Source organism: Saccoglossus kowalevskii, chromosome 22 (assembly GCF_978046115.1).
Source record: "Saccoglossus kowalevskii chromosome 22, keSacKowa6.1, whole genome shotgun sequence".
NCBI lineage: Eukaryota > Metazoa > Hemichordata > Enteropneusta > Harrimaniidae > Saccoglossus > Saccoglossus kowalevskii.
In genome coordinates, this window is record NC_140662.1 from 31258115 (window position 1) to 31264890 (window position 6776).

The window sequence follows — 6776 nt, forward strand, 5'->3', positions numbered from 1 at the left end:
AGTTCAGATGGTATAGCTGTGTCATTGTGTCTATCCATGGTTCAGATGGTATAGCTGTTTCATTGTGTCTATCCATGGTTCAGATGGTATAGCTGTGTCATTGTGTCTATCCATAGTTCAGATGGTATAGCTGTGTCATTGTGTCTATCCATAGTTGAAATGGTATAGCTGTGTCATTGTGTCTATCCATGGTTCAGATGTTATAGCTGTGTCATTGTGTCTATCCATAGTTAAGATGGTATAGCTGTGTCATTGTGTCTATCCATAGTTGAGATGGTATAGCTGTATCATTGTGTCTATCCATGGTTCAGATGGTATAGCTATGTCATTGTGTCTATCCATAGTTGAGATGGTATAGCTGTGTCACTGTGTCTATCCATAGTTTAGATGGTATTGCTGTGTCATTGTGTTTAACCATAGTTGAGATGGTATAGCTGTGTCATTGTGTATATCCATGGTTCAGATGGTATAGCTGTGTCATTGTGTCTATCCATAGTTGAGATGGTATAGCTGTGTCATTGTGTCTATCCATGGTTCAGATGGCATAGCTGTGTCATTGTGTCTATCCATGGTTCAGATGGTATAGCTGTGTCATTGTGTCTATCCATGGTTCAGATGGTATAGCTGTGTCATTATGTCTATCCATGGTTCAGATGGTATAGCTGTGTCATTGTGTCTATCCATAGTTGAGATGGTATAGCTGTGTCATTGTGTCTATCCATGGTTCAGATGGTATAGCTGTGTCATTGTGTCTATCCATAGTTCAGATGCTATAGCTGTGTCATTGTGTCTATCCATGGTTCAGATGGTATAGCTATGTCATTGTGTCTATCCATGGTTGAAATGTGTCCCAGTGATATTTCAGAAAATAATTATCAGATGTTGATGACACAACTACCGTAGTTTACATGCTATGCTGTGGAAAACACCCTGATAATTACACACAGATAATTCATGAAGACAGGTACAATTAAACTCTCTGTGGAGGTTATACTATGAGTATTTCACATCTGTATCTGTATTCATTGTTGGTGACATATCAAGTACATATTTTAACCATTAATATTTATTTTTATGCTGTTATTTAAATTTTACAAATCTTTACTGTAGTAATTAAGTGAATCTTCAACTTTACTTGCAAAAAAATTAGGGAACAAAATATTTCTTCAGTTCTTTTCTGACAAAAAATATATAAACCTGATTTATATAATGATATTTCATCTTTACTGTTACATATAGTAGTGCAATAACTATCAACAAAATGATATACTATAGTTGTCTTCATTACTATTTTCATAGGTATTTTGGATGTGATAACATGTCTAAAACTGGCATAGTGACTTTCAGTAAAAAACATAACTTATTTAACAGCTATTGTTTTCTATTGAATCTTAAAGGTAGAACCATGCAGTTAGTCTAAAACAGAAACATATTAATCTAATTCATATCATATCACTCAATTTTCGTTATTTTTAAATATATGGATAATCAATTTGTTTGAGGAAAGTTTTGACATGTACGTAATGTTTAGACTAATAATATTTTGGAATAACTTCTTTTTCTTCTCTTTTCTTTTTCTTGACACTAACAATTTTAATTTTTATGCTATTTTGTTTTACCCATAACAATACAAGCTACAATACTGTATTTGCTATATTGGAAGTACATGACAGAGGTTATTTTGTAGATAAAATAAGTCAAAATGTATGCAAAAAATGCAATATTTGGTTTAGGTGTACTTATGTAGGAGATGTGCTTCTAATAGAGCAAATATGGCAATAAAATGCCTATGGTTAACTGAAGATTTGGTGGTTATACACTCTAGGTATTGAGCCTCTTGAAGACGAGAAACATGATGATCATAACATTACTGTTGATGAAGATTCAAAAGTTGTAAGTGTTGTGTTCTTTATTGCACTGTTTTCCTGATTGTTTAATGTATGATCACACTTTTCTGCATTTGACTGTAATATTGAAAATATCTTGGGCTCACTTTTATGTAAATTATGTTTATTTTTTCAGAGTTTCAGGAGTCCCGACAAAGTTGTCATGATCTGAAGCAAGTATCTGAGATGTCTAACGGAAAGAACAACTCTCTACTTCAGATCCTATGTGGATGCTTGCAGGCATTTTCATAATAATAATGCATTATTTGCATGTGATTAACATACTGTGAACCAGTATTTAAAATAAGCTCAACAGTAAGACACAGGACAAGTGAAAAAGCTAATTATTTTAGTACAAATCTGTTTACACAAAGAACTACATGTATTAGTATAGTGCTTTGCTTCATATTATTAAAGCTTAAAGATGTACTTTTAGCTGTAACAATGATTTACTATTCAAGCTTGTAAAACATGAACATTTTTGCTTATTGGCATATGCAGCTATCAAAAAATTCGTTGAAAATGATCAAGCTTTTCTACTTTTTTGCACACTGCAAATTAGTACAACCCAATTGAAAACATCAATTTTAGTTAGACCATGAGAAGTTACCATTTAAAGACGAGGTCACTAAGGAGTTGTTGGGGGGGGGGGGTGATTTCCTGGACAAGGTACCAACCTCAATATACATAGTATGTGGGAAGTGGAGAAGAGACTTGATGGTGAATGCCGCAGATGTTTAACTCATCTGTAGCCATACCCTGTCAGTAAACAAGACAAATTCAGAAATCTTTAGGAATAAACATGGAGCCCAAATTTAGCATTCAATTTATAAGTTGCTTAATTTAACATATCAATTAAAAAAACAAAATTCCTGGTACAATAACAAGGGAGCATATTCCAGGTATAGGCTTCTTTTTTTAGCTACGCTGTCGACTTTGTCGAGCGGAGCTTATCATATGAGTGATTGTCCCTCGTCGTCGTCCGTGTCAATGTTTTACTTTTTCGCCTTCTTCTTGAAAACTACAAGCCTGAATGCTTTGATACTTCGTGTATATGTACCTTGGGTAGACCTCTCTCAGATTTGTTCATTTCATGATGATATCTTCAATTCTCTAATTTTGGTGAATATTTTTGTCATTTTTGGTAAAAAGTGATATTTTCAACTTCTTGTTAAAAACCGCAAGTTCAATTGCTTTGATATTACATATATAGGTACTACATGTGTACCTCTCTCAGATTTGTTCATTTTGTGATGATGTCTTCAATTCTCTAATTTTGGTGAATATTTTTGTAATTTTTGGTAAAAAGTGATATTTTCGACTTCTCAGATTTGTTCATTTCGTGATGATATCTTCGATTCTTTAATTTTGGTGAATATTTTTGTCATTTTTGGTAAAAAGTGGTATTTTCGACTTCTTGTTAAAAACTGTAAGTCCGATTGCTTTGATATTACATATATAGGTACTACATGTGGACCTCTCTCAGATTTGTTCATTTTGTGATGATATCTTCAATTCTCTAATTTTGGTGAATATTTTTGTCATTTTTGGTAAAAAGTGATATTTTCGACTTCTTGTTAAAAACCAAAAGTTCAATTGCTTTGATATTACATATATAGATAATACATGTAGACCTTTCTCAGATTTGTTCATTTCGTGATGATATCTTCAATTCTCTAATTTTGGTGAATATTTTTGTCATTTTGGGTAGAAAATGATATTTTCGACTTCTTGTTAAAAGCTGTAAGTCCGATTGCTTTGATACTATACATATTGTTCATTTTCTAATGATGTCTTCAGTTCTTTAATTGAAATGTGCATTGCTAACAGCGAAGCTATCTCAGCCGATGGGCTGCTTGTTTTTATCTTGGTCGCCACTCGTGTATGACAAAAAATATACATAAATGTAGAGTAGTCATTTGCATGTTTACAAATCTTATCACAATTTGAATGCTAATGATTGTATAATATACACTACAAGTAACATCATTTTTGCTGTTTGGTTTATTGTATTTTGAATCTTACACGATATTGTACATGATTTTAAGCATATAGACATTCACCTGTGAATTATCTACTATTCTGTGTCTTTGTAAAATATCACAAGGCTACAAAATACCATATAGTTTTGTGTTTGTGGCACATTTGACAATTAAAAAAAATGTGATCACAACCTATGATTAAAATGACAATTTTCACAAAAGTACTTCATGTACAATGTGTATCAACATCTGGGCAAAATTTAGTCATAGTACATTTGAAAGTTACTGTAATGATATAAAGTAAAATGATTTGTTAGCAAATATTAAAGCATGCAGTTCTGTATCCCAGGTTCTGATAATGTACACTAGATAGGTGTGTTGGGCTTAGCTATAATGCATTTGCTGTGTATTTCAATAGATTAAGCAGAGTCACTATGATGATCAATATTGAAGTATGATAGACAAATCACAATTATGTGTCCCAATCCTTTCACACACGTTTCTTGTTTACACCAGAAAAAACATCTTACAATACAGTGGCAAATGTGATTCTATAATATATTCAACAGATGCACATATTTGTAGTAAGGGTTTCCTTTGAATACTAACCTATTCATGTACTTAAGTTTTGTGTAGGCAAATACAATTAATACTCAAAGTTGCACACAACTATTCTAAAGTTGAATGATTCCAACTACCATATATGCTCTACTCTATAGAATAACAGCCTTTGACTTTCAGTTTAGCATAATTTTACATGTATCTGGGGGAAAAAACCCAGGAAATTGAATAAAGTCTGGATATCCGGAATTATGTGTACCTCCTCGTTTTTAATATTAATATATATTATTCATCATCATATGCAAGTTTGCTTATCATGTATATGTATTTCCGGTACAATCAAACTCTGTTAAGCTAAATAAACTGGTCCTTAATTATGCATCCTATCAGATTTGGCATTACTTTAGTATAGCAATCAGTAAAAGCCCTGGTAAAACTTGTATACATCAACAGCACTAGATTTTATCTTTGCTCTGCTAGCTTTTTTGTAATAATCCTACTTGAGGACAGAAGTGCTGTTACATATGAGGTGTTAATATATTCACATTCAATGGTTCTGTAATGACATCCACATGTAAACCTGAGTATGCTGTCAAACAAAATATAGATTTTGTCAATTTTCAACTTTTATCACAAATACTACCAAGCCCTGGCAAATGGCAACCATAAGAATGCTTTACGATTATGTTAAATATGCAGGTAAGTGCTCTCTAAGAAGAATATAGCTATCTCTGGCATTATATACATCAATGTTTCCACATTTTTCTATAATTTGTTCTTCTGTGACATAATCGGGTAAATAACTCTGGCCGTTCTCATCAAACCGATGTCTTCTACCTATTTTGTCAAGGTCATTTTGGCTCACTGGATAACCACATTGGATACCACCTACAAATAAGAGTAAATTGTCAAGTATTACTTCACTATAAAGTATGACATGCATGCACATAAATTTACAGTTTAAAAAAAAATCGGTGCAACAAAGTAAATAATATGGATATAAAAACAGTATATGTCTCTACATTAACATGTTTTACTATTCATTGCATAATTACCATGTTTATCAGGGAAATTGTACATGTCTTCCTGAATACCACATGGTCTGTCTATTCTCTTTTGCTTTCTTATGCGATGCACATTCCATTGATCAACAAAGTCATTCAATTCCTTACCAATCAATGGCATATACACAGCAGTCAAAGACAGCCTAAATAAAGACTAAATTTACTGTGAACATTTTAAAGCATACAGTATGGTGAATTACTGCTTTTTAACACCCCCTCCCCCGACTTTAGTAAAACAAGCTCTGGAAGCTTACGGTACCTCGAGTAACCACTACCTCTAACAATTTACACAATTTTGTTCACGTGTAATCAAGGATTAAAATTTGCATAGTTTAGAGTGTAAACTGGAAGACAAACACACTGATACACAGGCAGACACAAAACTTTCTATCTACAATACATTATCTATGGTCAAGAAACTAATCTATTAATAATTTAAAATGGTATGAATAAACTGGTATGGTATAATGAATATCATAATGGGAATGATGTTAAAACCTCCTGAATCACTGTGAACTATGGTTAAATTATTGGAAACTATTACAATATTTGTCAATATGTATATTTGAATTGAACTAACAGACATAAGTACATGTATTACCTATCATTAATGTTATCAGGGTCGTAAAATCCATCTGCCTCTAAGCCCTAGAACAAATGAGTATAGAGTTATAACTACAGTATACACATATTTCAGCATAAGTCAGAGTTACAGTTGATGTAGGTGTTGCAGACTGCACAAGAAAAAAGAAACTTGTGAAACAATGTAGACTCATGGCAGTAGAGAATTATGATGTCAAACTGAAGTGCCACACATGTCCTTCGTTATAGGCAATGAGCAGTCCTACTATTTAACGCCCGGACACGCGAGGGAGTGTCCAGGCACGCGCGGAGGCGAACAGGAGGGAATACCTAACGCGCGGGGCAGCGGCAGCAATCCTTGTACTGTATAATATTCGTTTATGCTCAAAATTTGAACCGGAGTGGCGAATTCGAGCAGCTATCCACACTTTTTTATGATCGACGCCCGGGCATTCCGGCGAGTCGAGTCCGCCATGTTGTTTACTAATTACCAAACGCTTCAGCGTGGTATTAAGATTTTGTTTTCAGGCTTGGGTGGTACCAAGGTGGAAAATGGTTGCACCTATAGGGGGTAATTCCTCAGTAGAATTGCAATAGAGAGGGTTCAGGCCGAAATACATATATATAGTGTTTCCATGTTTCGTCTGATATTTCTGTGGTATTCTGCTGCTGTAAATAATGCAAGATTTGTTCCGAAATTC

The 6776-nt window shown here is 33.6% G+C and overlaps 1 long non-coding RNA gene across 2 annotated transcripts; it reads right to left on the bottom strand.

The window, feature by feature from the left end:
- Window positions 1-3872: 3872 nt before the first annotated feature.
- On the bottom strand, window positions 3873-6545 carry LOC146729498 (uncharacterized). 2 transcript variants are annotated; one of them, XR_014928201.1, is made up of 2 exons: window positions 6095-6545; window positions 3873-5317 (listed from the first exon to the last, which is right to left on the bottom strand). It is a non-coding gene; the product is annotated as an uncharacterized LOC146729498 (long non-coding RNA). The 2 variants fall into 2 exon arrangements; XR_014928202.1 differs by lacking the exon at window positions 3873-5317 and adding an exon at window positions 5566-5636 and having other exon boundaries at window positions 6095-6143.
- Between the last annotated feature and the right edge of the window lie 231 nt (window positions 6546-6776).